Raw genomic sequence first — 15,907 nt, forward strand, 5'->3', positions numbered from 1 at the left:
AGTGTCAGAGAGTGATAGAGAGTGATAGCGAGTGTCTGAGAGTGTCAGAGAGTGTCAGAGTGTGTCAGAGAGTGTCAGAGAGTGGCTGAGAGTGTCAGAGAGTGATAGAGTGTGTCAAATTGTGTCAGAGAGTGTCAGAGAGTGATAGAGTGTGTCAAATTGTGTCAGAGAGTGAAAGAGAGTGATAGAGAGTGTCAGAGAGTTTCAGAGTGTGTCAGAGAGTGATAGAGAGTGTCACTGAGTGATAGAGAGTGTCTGAGAGTGTCAGAGATTGATAGAGAGTGTCTGAGAGTGTCAGAGACTGATAGAGCGTGTCAGAGAGTGATAGAACGTGTCAGAGATTGTCAGAGTGTGTCAGAGAGTGTCAGAGAATGTCAGAGTGTGTCAGAGAGTAACAGCGAGTGATAGAGTGTGATAGAGAGTGTCAGAGAGTGTCAGAGACTGTCAGAGTGTGTCAGAGAGTGATGGAGAGTGATAGAGAGTGTCTGAGAGTGTCAGCGCGTGTCAGAGTGTGTCAGAGAGTGATAGAGAGTGTCACTGAGTGATAGAGAGTGTCTGAGAGTGTCAGAGATTGATAGAGAGTGTCTGAGAGTGTCAGAGAGTGATAGAGCGTGTCAGAGAGTGATAGAATGTGTCAGAGATTGTCAGAGTGTGTCAGAGAGTGTCAGAGAATGTCAGAGTGTGTCAGAGAGTAACAGCGAGTGATAAAGAGTGATAGAGAGTGTCAGAGAGTGTCAGAGACTGTCAGAGTCTGTCAGAGTTTGATAGAGAGTGAGAGAGAGTGTCTGAGAGTGTCAGAAAGTGTCAGAGTGTGTCAGAGAGTGATAGAGAGTGATAGAGAGTGATAGGATGTGTCAGAGAGTGATAGAGAGTGTCTGAGAGTGTCAGAGAGTGACAGAGAGTGTCCGAGAGTGTCAGAGCGTGTCCGAGCGTGTCAGAGAGTGATAGAGAGTGATAGAGGGTGATAGAGAGTATCTTTGAGTGTCAGAGAGTGATAGAGAATTTCAGAGAGTGATCGAGAGTGTCTGAGAGTGTCTGTGATTGAAAGAGTATGTCAGAGAGTGATAGAGAGCGTCAGATATTGTCAGAGTGTGTCAGAGAGTGTCAGAGAGTGTCAGAGTGTGTCAGAGAGTAACAGAGAGGGATAGAGATTGATAGAGAGTGTCTGAGAGTGTCAGAAAGTGTCAGAGAGTGATAGAGAGTGATATAAAGTGTCTGAGAGTGTCAGAGTGTGTCAGAATGTGATAGAGCGTGTCAGAGAGTGATAGAGAGTGTCTGAGAGTGATAGAGAGTGTCTGAGAGTGTCAGACACTGTCAGAGAGTGATAGAGAGTGATAGAGCGTGTCAGAGAGTGTCAGAGAGTGATAGAGAGTGATAGCGAGTGTCTGAGAGTGTCAGAGAGTGTCAGAGTGTGTCAGAGAGTGTCAGAGAGTGTCTGAGAGTGTCATAGAGTGATAGAGAGTGGCTGAGAGTGTCAGAGAGTGATAGAGTGTGTCAAATTGTGTCAGAGAGTGTCAGAGAGTGATAGAGTGTGTCAAATTGTGTCAGAGAGTGAAAGAGAGTGATAGAGAGTGTCAGAGAGTTTCAGAGTGTGTCAGAGAGTGTCAGAGAGTGATAGAAAGTGTCAGAGAGTGATAGAGAGTGCCTGAGAGTGTCTGAGAGTGACAGAGAGTGTCTGAGGGTGTCAGTCAGTGTCAGAGAAAGATAGAGAGTGTCTGAGATAGTCAGAGATTGTCAGATTGTGTCAGAGTGTGTCAGAGAGTGATGGAGAGTGATAGAGAGTGTCTGACAGTGTCAGAGAGTGTCAGAGAATGTCAGAGAGCGATAGAGTGTGTCAGAGTGTGTCAGAGAGTGTCAGAGAGTGTGTGAGTGTGTCAGAGAGTTTCAGAGAGTGTCAGAGAGTAAGAGAGAGTGTCTGACAGTGTCTGAGAGAGACAGAGAGTGTCTGAGAGTTTTAGTGAGTGTCAGAGAGTGATAGAGAGTGTCTGAGAGTGTCAGCGAGTGATAGAGAGTGATAGAGAGTGTCTGAGAGTGTCAGAGAGTGACAGAGAGTGTCCGAGAGTGTCAGCGCGTGTCCGAGAGTGTCAGAGAGTGATAGAGAGTGATAGAGGTTGATAGAGAGTATCTTTGAGTGTCAGAGAGTGATAGAGAATTTCAGAGAGTGATCGAGAGTGTCTGAGAGTGTCTGTGAGTGAAAGAGTATGTCAGAGAGTGATAGAGAGCGTCAGATATTGTCAGAGTGTGTCAGAGAGTGTCAGAGAGTGTCAGAGTGTGTCAGAGAGTAACAGAGAGGGATAGAGATTGATAGAGAGTGTCTGAGAGTGTCAGAAAGTGTCAGAGAGTGATAGAGAGTGATATAAAGTGTCTGAGAGTGTCAGAGTTTGTCAGAGTGTGATAGAGCGTGTCAGAGAGTGATAGAGAGTGTCTGAGAGTGATGGAGAGTGTCTGAGAGTGATAGAGAGTGTCTGAGAGTGTCAGACACTGTCAGAGAGTGATAGAGAGTGATAGAGCGTGTCAGAGAGTGTCAGAGAGTGATAGAGAGTGATAGCGAGTGTCTGAGAGTGTCAGAGAGTGTCAGAGTGTGTCAGAGAGTGTCAGAGAGTGGCTGAGAGTGTCAGAGAGTGATAGAGTGTGTCAAATTGTGTCAGAGAGTGTCAGAGAGTGATAGAGTGTGTCAAATTGTGTCAGAGAGTGAAAGAGAGTGATAGAGAGTGTCAGAGAGTTTCAGAGTGTTTCAGAGAGTGATAGAGAGTGTCACTGAGTGATAGAGAGTGTCTGAGAGTGTCAGAGATTGATAGAGAGTGTCTGAGAGTGTCAGAGACTGATAGAGCGTGTCAGAGAGTGATAGAACGTGTCAGAGATTGTCAGAGTGTGTCAGAGAGTGTCAGAGAATGTCAGAGTGTGTCAGAGAGTAACAGCGAGTGATAGAGTGTGATAGAGAGTGTCAGAGAGTGTCAGAGACTGTCAGAGTGTGTCAGAGAGTGATGGAGAGTGATAGAGAGTGTCTGAGAGTGTCAGCGCGTGTCAGAGTGTGTCAGAGAGTGATAGAGAGTGTCACTGAGTGATAGAGAGTGTCTGAGAGTGTCAGAGATTGATAGAGAGTGTCTGAGAGTGTCAGAGAGTGATAGAGCGTGTCAGAGAGTGATAGAATGTGTCAGAGATTGTCAGAGTGTGTCAGAGAGTGTCAGAGAATGTCAGAGTGTGTCAGAGAGTAACAGCGAGTGATAAAGAGTAATAGAGAGTGTCAGAGAGTGTGAGAGACTGTCAGAGTCTGTCAGAGTTTGATAGAGAGTGAGAGAGAGTGTCTGAGAGTGTCAGAAAGTGTCAGAGTGTGTCAGAGAGTGATAGAGAGTGATAGAGAGTGATAGGATGTGTCAGAGAGTGATAGAGAGTGTCTGAGAGTGTCAGAGAGTGACAGAGAGTGTCCGAGAGTGTCAGAGCGTGTCCGAGCGTGTCAGAGAGTGATAGAGAGTGATAGAGGGTGATAGAGAGTATCTTTGAGTGTCAGAGAGTGATAGAGAATTTCAGAGAGTGATCGAGAGTGTCTGAGAGTGTCTGTGAGTGAAAGAGTATGTCAGAGAGTGATAGAGAGCGTCAGATATTGTCAGAGTGTGTCAGAGAGTGTCAGAGAGTGTCAGAGTGTGTCAGAGAGTAACAGAGAGGGATAGAGATTGATAGAGAGTGTCTGAGAGTGTCAGAAAGTGTCAGAGAGTGATAGAGAGTGATATAAAGTGTCTGAGAGTGTCAGAGTGTGTCAGAGTGTGATAGAGCGTGTCAGAGAGTGATAGAGAGTGTCTGAGAGTGATGGAGAGTGTCTGAGAGTGATAGAGAGTGTCTGAGAGTGATAGAGAGTGTCTGACAGTGTCAGACACTGTCAGAGAGTGATAGAGAGTGATGGAGCGTGTCAGAGAGTGATAGAGAGTGATAGCGAGTGTCTGAGAGTGTCAGAGAGTGTCAGAGTGTGTCAGAGAGTGTCAGAGAGTGTCTGAGAGTGTCATAGAGTGATAGAGAGTGGCTGAGAGTGTCAGAGAGTGATAGAGTGTGTCAAATTGTGTCAGAGAGTGTCAGAGAGTGATGGAGTGTGTCAAATTGTGTCAGAGAGTGAAAGAGAGTGATAGAGATTGTCAGAGAGTTTCAGAGTGTGTCAGAGAGTGTCAGAGAGTGATAGAAAGTGTCAGAGAGTGATAGAGAGTGCCTGAGAGTGTCTGAGAGTGACAGAGAGTGTCTGAGGGTGTCAGTCAGTGTCAGAGAAAGATAGAGAGTGTCTGAGATAGTCAGAGATTGTCAGATTGTGTCAGAGTGTGTCAGAGAGTGATGGAGAGTGATAGAGAGTGTCTGACAGTGTCAGAGAGTGTCAGAGAATGTCAGAGAGCGATAGAGTGTGTCAGAGTGTGTCAGAGAGTGTCAGAGAGAGTGTGAGTGTGTCAGAGAGTTTCAGAGAGTGTCAGAGAGTAAGAGAGAGTGTCTGACAGTGTCTGAGAGAGACAGAGAGTGTCTGAGAGTTTTAGTGAGTGTCAGAGAGTGATAGAGAGTGTCTGACAGTGTCAGCGAGTGATAGAGAGTGTCTGAGAGTGTCAGTGAGTGATAGAGAGTGATAGAGAGTGTCTGAGAATGTCAGTGAGTGTCACAGAGTGATAGAGAGTGTCTGAGAGTGTCAGAGAGAGTCAGAGAGTGTTTAGAGAGTGTCTGAGAGTGTCTGAGAGTGTCAGAGATTGTCAGAGTGTGTCAGAGAGTGATAGTGAGTGATAGAGAGTGTCTGAGAGTGTCAGAGTGTGTCAGAGAGTGTCAGTGAGTGATAGAGAGTGTCAGAGAGCGATAGAGAGTGTCTGAGAGTGTCAAATAGTGATAGAGAGTGTCAGAGAGTGATAGAGAGTGCCAGAGAGTGTCAGAGTGTGTCAGAGAGTGATATAGAGTGATAGAGAGTGATAGAGAGTGTCTGAGTGTGTCAGAGTGTGTCAGAGATTGTCAGATCGTGTCAGAGAGGGTCAGAGTGAGTCAGAGTGTGCCAGAGAGTGATAGAGATTGATGGAGAGTGTCAGAGAGTTTCAAAGAATGATAGATAGTGTCAGAGAGTGATATAGATTGATAGAGAGTGTCTGAGAGTGAGAGAGTCAGAGAGAGTCTGAGAGTGTCAGAGAGTGTCTGACAGTGTCAGAGAGTGATGGAGAGTGAAAGAGAGTGTCATAGAGAATCTGAGAGTGTTAGGGAGTGATAGGGAGTGTCATAGAGGGACAGAGAGTGAAAGAGAGTGTCTGAGAGTGTCAGAGATTGTCAGACAGTGTCAGAGAGTGATAGAAATTGTCTGAGATTGTCTGAGATTATCTGAGAGTGTCAGAGAGTGTCAGAGTGTGATAGAAAGTGTCAGAGGGTGTCTGAGAGATTCAGAGAGTGATATAAAGTGTCAGAGAGTGATGGAGAGTGATAGAGAGTGTCTGAGAGTGTCAGTGCGTGTCAGAGTGTGTCAGAGAGTGATAGAGAGTGTCACTGAGTGATAGAGAGTGTCTGAGAGTGTCAGAGATTGATAGAGCGTGTCAGAGAGTGATAGAGAGTGTCCGAGAGTGTCAGAGACAGTCAGAGAGTGATAGAGAGTGATAGAGTGTGATAGAGAGTGTCAGTGAGTGTCAGAGAGTGATAGAGAATGTCACAGAGTGATCGAGAGTGTCTGAGAGTGTCTGTGAGTGACAGAGTATGTCAGAGAGTGATCGAGAGTGTCAGAGATTGTCAGAGTGTGTCAGAGAGAGTCAGAGAGTGTCAGAGTGTGTCAGAGAGTAACAGAGAGGGATAGAGAGTGATAGAGAGTGATAGAGAGTGTCTGAGAGTGTCACAGTGTGTCAGAGAGCGTCAGAGAGTGATAGAGAGTGTCAGTGTGTGATCGAGACTGTCTGAGAGTGTCAGAGATTGATAGAGAGTTTCTGAGTGTGTCAGAGAGCAACAGAGAGTGACAGAGAGTGATAGAGAGTGTCAGAGAATGTCAGAGACTGTCAGAGTGTGTCAGAGTTTGATAGAGAGTGAGAGAGAGTGTCTGAGAGTGTCAGAAAGGGTCAGAGGTTATCAGAGAGTGATAGAGAGTGATAGAAAGTGTCAGAGAGTGATAGAGAGTGTCTGAGAGTGTCAGAGAGTGATAAAGAGTGTCTGAGAGTTTCAGAGAATGTCAGAGAGTGATAGAGAGTGTCTGAGAGTGATAGAGAGTGTCTGAGAGTGATAGCGAGTGTCTGAGAGTGTCTGAGTGTGATAGAGAGTGTCTGAGATGTCAGAGAGAGGTATAGAGTGTCAAATTGTGTCAGAGAGTGATAGAGAGTGATGGAGAGTGTCAGAGGGTTTCAGAGTGTGTCAGAGAGTGATAGAAAGTGTCAGAGAGTGAAGGAGAGTGTCTCAGAGTGTCTGAGAGTGACAGAGAGTGCCTGAGGGTGTCAGTCAGTGTCAGAGTGTGATAGAGAGTGTCTGAGAGTGTCAGAGATTGTCAGATTGTGTCAGAGTGTGTCAGAGAGTGATGGAGAGTGATAGAGAGTGTCTGACAGTGTCAGAGAGTGTCAGAGTATGTCAGAGAATGTCAGAGAGCGATAGAGTGTGTCAGAGTGTGTCAGAGTGTGTCAGAGAGTGTCGGAGAGTGTCGGAGAGTGTCAGAGAGTGATAGAGAGTGTCAGAGAGTGATAGAGAGTGTCAGAGAGTGTCAGAGTGTGTCAGAGAGTGTCAGAGAGTGTCAGAGAGTGTCAGAGATTGATAGAGAGTGTCAAAGAGAGTGTGAGTGTGTCAGAGAGTTTCAGAGAGTGTCAGAGAGTGAGAGAGTGTCTGAGAGTGTCTGAGAGAGACAGAGAGTGTCTGAGAGTTTCAGTTAGTGCCAGAGAGTGATAGAGAGTGTCTGAGAGTGTCTGAGAGTGTCAACGAGTGATAGAGAGTGATAGAGAGTATCTGAGAGTGTCAGAGAGTGTCTGAGAGTGTCAGAGAGTGATAGAGAGTGATAGAGTGTGATAGAGAGTGTCAGAGAGTGTCAGAGAGTGTCAGAGAGTGATAGAGAGTGATAGAGAGTGATAGAAAGTGTCAGAGAGTGATAGAGAGTGTCAGAGTGTGACAGAGTGTGTCAGAGAGTGTCAGAGAGTGTCAGAGAGTGACAGAGTGTGTCAGAGAGTGTCAGAGTGTGTCAGAGAGTGTCAGAGAGTGATAGAGAGTGTCAGAGAGAGTGTGAGTGTGTCAGAGAGGTTCAGAGAGCATCAGAGAGTGAGAGAGAGTGTCTGAGAGTGTCTGAGAGAGACAGAGAGTGTCTGAGAGTTTCAGTGAGTGTCAGAGAGTGATAGAGAGTGTCTGAGAGTGTCTGAGAGTGTCAGCGAGTGATAGAGAGAGATAGAGAGTGTCTGAGAGTGTCTGAGAGTGTCAGCGAGTGATAGAGAGTGATGGACAGTTTCTGAAAATTTCAGAGAGTGATAGAGAGTGTCAGAGAGTGTCAGAGAGTGACAGAGCGTGTCTGAGAGTGTCAGTGAGTGTCAGTGTGTGTCAGAGAGTGATAGAGAGTGTCACTGAGTGATAGAGAGTGTCTGAGAGTGTCAGAGATTGATAGAGCGTGTCAGAGAGTGATAGAGAGTGTCCGAGAGTGTCAGAGACAGTCAGAGAGTGATAGAGAGTGATAGAGTGTGATAGAGAGTGTCAGTGAGTGTCAGAGAGTGATAGAGAATGTCACAGAGTGATCGAGAGTGTCTGAGAGTGTCTGTGAGTGACAGAGTATGTCAGAGAGTGATCGAGAGTGTCAGAGATTGTCAGAGTGTGTCAGAGAGAGTCAGAGAGTGTCAGAGTGTGTCAGAGAGTAACAGAGAGGGATAGAGAGTGATAGAGAGTGATAGAGAGTGTCTGAGAGTGTCACAGTGTGTCAGAGAGCGTCAGAGAGTGATAGAGAGTGTCAGTGTGTGATCGAGACTGTCTGAGAGTGTCAGAGATTGATAGAGAGTTTCTGAGAGTGTCAGAGTGTGTCAGAGAGCAACAGAGAGTGACAGAGAGTGATTGAGAGTGTCAGAGAATGTCAGAGACTGTCAGAGTGTGTCAGAGTTTGATAGAGAGTGAGAGAGAGTGTCTGAGAGTGTCAGAAAGTGTCAGAGGTTATCAGAGAGTGATAGAGAGTGATAGAAAGTGTCAGAGAGTGATAGAGAGTGTCTGAGAGTGTCAGAGAGTGATAAAGAGTGTCTGAGAGTTTCAGAGAATGTCAGAGAGTGATAGAGAGTGTCTGAGAGTGATAGAGAGTGTCTGAGAGTGATAGCGAGTGTCTGAGAGTGTCTGAGAGTGATAGAGAGTGTCTGAGATGTCAGAGATAGGTATAGAATGTCAAATTGTGTCAGAGAGTGATAGAGAGTGATGGAGAGTGTCAGAGGGTTTCAGAGTGTGTCAGAGAGTGTCAGAGAGTGATAGAAAGTGTCAGAGAGTGAAGGAGAGTGTCTCAGAGTGTCTGAGAGTGTCTGAGAGTGACAGAGAGTGCCTGAGGGTGTCAGTCAGTGTCAGAGTGTGATAGAGAGTGTCTGAGAGTGTCAGAGATTGTCGGATTGTGTCAGAGTGTGTCAGAGAGTGATGGAGAGTGATAGAGAGTGTCTGACAGTGTCAGAGAGTGTCAGAGTATGTCAGAGAATGTCAGAGAGCGATAGAGTGTGTCAGAGTGTGTCAGAGTGTGTCAGAGAGTGTCGGAGAAGTGTCGGAGAGTGTCAGAGAGTGATAGAGAGTGTCAGAGAGTGTCAGAGTGTGTCAGAGAGTGTCAGAGAGTGTCAGAGAGTGTCAGAGAGTGATAGAGAGTGTCAAAGAGAGTGTGAGTGTGTCAGAGAGTTTCAGAGAGTGTCAGAGAGTGATAGAGAGTGATAGAGAGTGATAGAAAGTGTCAGAGTGTGTCAGAGAGAGACAGAGAGTGTCTGAGAGTTTCAGTTAGTGCCAGAGAGTGATAGAGAGTGTCAGAGAGAGTGTGAGTGTGTCAGAGAGTTTCAGAGAGTGTCAGAGAGTGATAGAGAGTGATAGAGAGTGAGAGAGTGTCTGAGAGTGTCTGAGAGAGACAGAGAGTGTCTGAGAGTTTCAGTTAGTGCCAGAGAGTGATAGAGAGTGTCTGAGAGTGTCTGAGAGTGTCAACGAGTGATAGAGAGTGATAGAGAGTATCTGAGAGTGTCTGAGAGTGTCAGAGAGTGTCAGAGAGTGTCAGAGAGTGTCAGAGAGTGATAGAGAGTGATAGAGAGTGATAATAAGTGTCAGAGAGTGATAGAGAGTGTCAGAGTGTGACAGAGTGTGTCAGAGAGTGTCAGAGAGTGTCAGAGAGTGACAGAGTGTGTCAGAGAGTGTCAGAGTGTGTCAGAGAGTGTCAGAGAGTGATAGAGAGTGTCAGAGAGAGTGTGAGTGTGTCAGAGAGGTTCAGAGAGCATCAGAGAGTGAGAGAGAGTGTCTGAGAGTGTCTGAGAGAGACAGAGAGTGTCTGAGATTGTCAGAGATTGTCAGAGTGTGTCAGAGAGTGATAGAGAGTGATAGAGAGTGTCTGAGAGTGTCAGAGAGTGTCAGAGTGTGTCAGAGAGTGATAGAGAGTGATAGACAGTGATATAGAGTGATAGAGAGTGATAGAGAGTGATAGAGAGTGTCTGAGAGTGTCAGAAAGTGTCAGAGTGTGTCAGAGTGTGTCAGAGAGTGTCAGTGAGTGATGGAGAGTGTCAGAGAGTGATAGAGAGTGTCTGAGAGTGCCAGAAAGTGCTAGAGCGTGTCAGAGAGTGATGGAGAGTGTCAGAGAGTGTCAGAGATAGTCAGAGTGTGTCAGAGAGTGATAGAGAGTGATAGAGAGTGTCAGAGAGTGTCAGAGAGAGTCAGAGTGTGTCAGAGAGCGATCGAGAGTGATAGAGAGTGTCTGAGAGTGTCAGAGAGTGTCAGAGTGTGTCAGAGAGTGATAGAGAGTGATAGAGAGTGATAGAGAGTGATAGACAGTGATAGAGAGTAATAGAGAGTGTCTGAGTGTGTCAGAGAGTGTCAGAGAGTGTCAGATAGTGTCAGAGATGGTCAGAGTGAGTCAGAGTGTGCCAGAGTGTGCCAGAGAGTGATAGAGAGTGATGTAGAGTGTCAGAGAGTGTCAGAGAGTGTCTGACAGTGTCAGAGAGTGATGGAGAGTGAAAGAGAGTGTCATAGAGAATCTGAGAGTGGTCGGGAGTGATAGGGAGTGTCATAGAGGGATAGAGAGTGCAATAGAGTGTCTGAGAGTGTCAGAGATTGTCAGAAAGTGTCAGAGAGTGATAGAAAGTGTCAGAGAGTGTCTGAGAGGTTCAGAGAGTGATATAAAGTGTCAGAGAGTGTCTGAGAGAGTCAGAGAGAGTCAGAGAGTGTCAGAGAGTGATAGTGTCCGAGAGTGTCAGAGAGTGATAGAGAGTGATAGAGTGTGATAGAGAGTGTCTTTGAGTGTCAGAGAGTGATAGAGAAAGTCAGAGAGTGATCGAGTGTGTCTGAGAGTGTCTGTGAGTGACAGAGTATGTCAGAGAGTGATAGAGAGTGTCAGAGAGTGTCAGAGAGTGTCAGAGTGTGTCAGACAGTGTCAGAGAGTGTCAGAGAGTGTCAGAGAGTGTCAGAGTGTGTCAGAGAGTAACAGAGAGGGACAGAGAGTGATAGATAGTGTCTGAGAGTGTCAGAAAGTGTCAGAGTGCGTCAGAGAGTGATAGAGAGTGATAGAGTGTGTCTGAGAGTGTCAGAGTGTGTCAGAGAGTGTCAGAGAGTGTCAGAGAGTGTCAGTGAGTGATAGAGAGTGTCTGAGAGTGTCAGAGATTGATAGAAAGTGTCTGAGAGTGTCAGAGAGTGAGAGAGAGTGTCAGAGAGTGATAGAAAGTTTCAGAGATAATCAGAGTGTGTCAGAGAGTGTCAGAGAATGTCAGAGTATGTCAGAGAGTAACAGAGAGTGACAGAGAGTGATAGAGAGTGTCAGAGAGTGTCAGAGACTGTCAGAGTGTGTCAGAGTTTGATAGAGAGTGAGAGAGAGTGTCTGAGAGTGTCAGAAAGTGTCAGAGTGTTTCAGAGAGTGATGGAGAGTGATAGAACGTGTCAGAGAGTGATAGAGAGTGTCTGAGAGTTTCAGAGAATGTCAGAGAGTGATAGAGAGTGTCTGACAGTGATATTGAGTGTCTGAGAGTCATAGAGAGTGTCTGAGCGTGTCAGAGACTGTCAGAGAGTGTCAGAGAGTGATAGAGTGTGATAGAGAGTGTCTTTGAGTGTCAGAGAGTGTCAGAGAGTGATAGAGAATGTCAGAGAGTGGTCGAGAGTGTCTGAGAGTGTCTGTGAGTGACAGAGTATGTCAGAGAGTGTCAGAGTGTGTCAGAGAGTAACAGAGAGGGATAGAGAGTGATAGAGAGTGTCAAAGAGTGTCAGAAAGTGTCAGAGTGTGTCAGACAGTGATAGAGAGTGATAGAGAGTGTCTGAGAGTGTCAGAGTGTGTCAGAGAGTGTCAGAGAGTGATAGAGAGTGATATAAAGTGTCAGAGAGTGTCTGAGAGAGTCAGAGAGTCAGAGAGTGTCAGAGAGTTATAGAGAGTGATAGAGTGCGATAGAGAGTGTCTTTGAGTGTCAGAGAGTGTCAGAGAGTGATAGAGAAAGTCAGAGAGTGATCGAGAGTGTCTGAGAGTGTCTGTGAGTGACAGAGTATGTCAGAGAGTGATATAGAGTGTCAGAGAGTGTCAGAGTGTGTCAGAGAGTGTCAGAGAGTGTCAGAGAGTGTCAGAGAGTAACAGAGAGGGATAGAGAGTGATAGAGAGTGTCTGAGAGTGTCAGAAAGTGTCAGAGTGTGTCAGAGAGTGCTGGAGAGTGATAGAGAGTGTCTGAGAGTGTCAGAGTGTGTCAGAGAGTGATAGAGAGTGTCACTGAGTGATAGAGAGTGTCAGAGAGTGTCAGAGATTGATAGAGAGTGTCTGAGAGTGTCAGAGACTGATAGAGCGTGTCAGAGAGTGATAGAAAGTGTCAGAGATTGTCAGAGTGTGTCAGAGAGTGTCAGAGAATGTCAGAGTGTGTCAGAGAGTAACAGCGAGTGATAGAGAGTGATCGAGAGTGTCAGAGAGTGTCAGAGAGTGTCAGAGACTGTCAGAGTGTGTCAGAGAGTGATGGAGAATGTTAGAGAGTGTCTGAGAGTGTCAGAGTGTGTCAGAGTATGTCAGAGAGCGATAGAGAGTGTCACTGAGTGATAGAGAGTGTCTGACAGTGTCAGAGATTGATAAAGAGTGTCTGAGCGTGTCTGAGAGTAATGGAGCGTGTCAGAGAGTGATAGAAAGTGTCAGAGACTGTCAGATTGTGTCACAGAGTGTCAGCGAATGTCAGAGTGTGTCAGAGAGTAACAGCGAGTGATAAAGAGTGATAGAGAGTGTCAGAGAGTGTCAGAGACTGTCAGAGTGTGTCAGAGTTTGATAGAGAGTGAGAGAGAGTGTCTGAGAGTGTCAGAAAGTGTCAGAGTGTGTCAGAGAGTGATAGAGAGTGATAGGATGTGTCAGAGAGTGATAGAGAGTGTCTGAGAGTGTCAGAGAGTGATAGAGAGTGTCTGAGAGTTTCAGAGAATGTCAGAGAGTGATAGAGAGTGTCTGACAGTGATAGTGAGTGTCTGAGTGTTATAGAGAGTGTCTGAGAGTGTCAGAGACTGTCAGAGAGAGTCAGAGAGTGACAGAGAGTGTCCGAAAGTGTCAGAGAGTGATAGAGAGTGATAGAGGGTGATAGAGAGTATTGAGTGTCAGAGAGTGATAGAGAATTTCAGAGAGTGATCGAGAGTGTCTGAGAGTGTCTGTGAGTGACAGAGTATGTCAGAGAGTGATAGAGAGCGTCGGATATTGTCAGAGTGTGTCAGAGAGTGTCAGAGAGTGTCAGAGAGTGTCAGAGTGTGTCAGAGTGTGTCAGAGAGGAACAGAGAGTGATAGAGAGTGTCTGAGAGTGTCAGAAAGTGTCAGAGTGTGTCAGAGAGTGATAGAGAGTGATAGAAAGTGTCTGAGAGTGTCAGAGTGTGTCAGAGAGTGATAGAGAGTGTCAGAGAGTGATAGAGAGTGTCTGAGAGTGATGGAGAGTGTCTGAGAGTGTCAGAGAGTGTCAGAGTGTGTCAGAGAGTGATAGAGAGTGATAGACAGTGATAGAGAGTGATAGAGAGTGATAGAGAGTGATAGAGAGTGTCTGAGAGTGTCAGAAAGTGTCAGAGTGTGTCAGAGTGTGTCAGAGAGTGTCAGTGAGTGATGGAGAGTGTCAGAGAGTGATAGAGAGTGTCTGAGAGTGCCAGAAAGTGCTAGAGCGTGTCAGAGAGTGATAGAGAGTGTCAGAGAGTGTCAGAGAGAGTCAGAGTGTGTCAGAGAGTGATAGAGAGTGATAGAGAGTGTCAGAGAGTGTCAGAGAGAGTCAGAGTGTGTCAGAGAGCGATCGAGAGTGATACAGAGTGTCAGAGAGTGTCTGAGAGTGTCAGAGAGTGTCAGAGTGTGTCAGAGAGTGATAGAGAGTGATAGAGAGTGATAGAGAGTGATAGAGAGTGATAGACAGTGATAGAGAGTAATAGAGAGTGTCTGAGTGTGTCAGAGAGTGTCAGAGAGTGTCAGATAGTGTCAGAGATGGTCAGAGTGAGTCAGAGTGTGCCAGAGAGTGATAGAGAGTGATGTAGAGTGTCAGAGAGTGTCAGAGAGTGTCTGACAGTGTCAGAGAGTGATGGAGAGTGAAAGAGAGTGTCATAGAGAATCTGAGAGTGTTCGGGAGTGATAGGGAGTGTCATAGAGGGATAGAGAGTGTCAGAGAGTGTCTGAGAGGTTCAGAGAGTGATATAAAGTGTCAGAGAGTGTCTGAGAGAGTCAGAGAGAGTCAGAGAGTGTCAGAGAGTGATAGTGTCCGAGAGTGTCAGAGAGTGATAGAGAGTGATAGAGTGTGATAGAGAGTGTCTTTGAGTGTCAGAGAGTGATAGAGAAAGTCAGAGAGTGATCGAGTGTGTCTGAGAGTGTATGTGAGTGACAGAGTATGTCAGAGAGTGATAGAGAGTGTCAGAAAGTGTCAGAGTGTGTCAGACAGTGTCAGAGAGTGTCAGAGAGTGTCAGAGAGTGTCAGAGTGTGTCAGAGAGTAACAGAGAGGGACAGAGAGTGATAGAGAGTGTCTGAGAGTGTCAGAAAGTGTCAGAGTGTGTCAGAGAGTGATAGAGAGTGATAGAGTGTGTCTGAGAGTGTCAGAGTGTGTCAGAGAGTGTCAGAGAGTGTCAGAGAGTGTCAGTGAGTGATAGAGAGTGTCTGAGAGTGTCAGAGATTGATAGAGAGTGTCTGAGAGTGTCAGAGAGTGATAGAGAGTGTCAGAGAGTGATAGAAAGTTTCAGAGATAATCAGAGTGTGTCAGGGAGTGTCAGAGAATGTCAGAGTATGTCAGAGAGTAACAGAGAGTGACAGAGAGTGATAGAGAGTGTCAGAGAGTGTCAGAGACTGTCAGAGTGTGTCAGAGTTTGATAGAGAGTGAGAGAGAGTGTCTGAGAGTGTCAGAAAGTGTCAGAGTGTTTCAGAGAGTGATGGAGAGTGATAGAACGTGTCAGAGAGTGATAGAGAGTGTCTGAGAGTTTCAGAGAATGTCAGAGAGTGATAGAGAGTGTCTGACAGTGATATTGAGTGTCTGAGAGTCATAGAGAGTGTCTGAGCGTGTCAGAGACTGTCAGAGAGTGTCAGAGAGTGATAGAGAGTGATAGAGTGTGATAGAGAGTGATAGAGAGTGATAGAGAGTGATAGAGAGTGTCTGAGAGTGTCAGAAAGTGTCAGAGTGTGTCAGAGTGTGTCAGAGAGTGTCAGTGAGTGATGGAGAGTGTCAGAGAGTGATAGAGAGTGTCTGAGAGTGCCAGAAAGTGCTAGAGCGTGTCAGAGAGTGATAGAGAGTGTCAGAGAGTGTCAGAGAGAGTCAGAGTGTGTCAGAGAGTGATAGAGAGTGATAGAGAGTGTCAGAGAGTGTCAGAGAGAGTCAGAGTGTGTCAGAGTTTGATAGAGAGTGAGAGAGAGTGTCTGAGAGTGTCAGAAAGTGTCAGAGTGTGTCAGAGAGTGATAGAGAGTGATAGGATGTGTCAGAGAGTGATAGAGAGTGTCTGAGAGTGTCAGAGAGTGATAGAGAGTGTCTGAGAGTTTCAGAGAATGTCAGAGAGTGATAGAGAGTGTCTGACAGTGATAGTGAGTGTCTGAGTGTTATAGAGAGTGTCTGAGAGTGTCAGAGACTGTCAGAGAGAGTCAGAGAGTGACAGAGAGTGTCCGAAAGTGTCAGAGAGTGATAGAGAGTGATAGAGGGTGATAGAGAGTATTGAGTGTCAGAGAGTGATAGAGAATTTCAGAGAGTGATCGAGAGTGTCTGAGAGTGTCTGTGAGTGACAGAGTATGTCAGAGAGTGATAGAGAGCGTCGGATATTGTCAGAGTGTGTCAGAGAGTGTCAGAGAGTGTCAGAGAGTGTCAGAGTGTGTCAGAGTGTGTCAGAGAGGAACAGAGAGTGATAGAGAGTGTCTGAGAGTGTCAGAAAGTGTCAGAGTGTGTCAGAGAGTGATAGAGAGTGATAGAAAGTGTCTGAGAGTGTCAGAGTGTGTCAGAGAGTGATAGAGAGTGTCAGAGAGTGATAGAGAGTGTCTGAGAGTGATGGAGAGTGTCTGAGAGTGTCAGAGAGTGTCAGAGTGTGTCAGAGAGTGATAGAGAGTGATAGACAGTGATAGAGAGTGATAGAGAGTGATAGAGAGTGATAGAGAGTGTCTGAGAGTGTCAGAAAGTGTCAGAGTGTGTCAGAGTGTGTCAGAGAGTGTCAGTGAGTGATGGAGAGTGTCAGAGAGTGATAGAGAGTGTCTGAGAGTGCCAGAAAGTGCTAGAGCGTGTCAGAGAGTGATAGAGAGTGTCAGAGAGTGTCAGAGAGAGTCAGAGTGTGTCAGAGAGTGATAGAGAGTGATAGAGAGTGTCAGAGAGTGTCAGAGAGAGTCAGAGT

This window comes from Heterodontus francisci, chromosome 22 (genome assembly GCF_036365525.1).
Source record: "Heterodontus francisci isolate sHetFra1 chromosome 22, sHetFra1.hap1, whole genome shotgun sequence".
NCBI lineage: Eukaryota > Metazoa > Chordata > Chondrichthyes > Heterodontiformes > Heterodontidae > Heterodontus > Heterodontus francisci.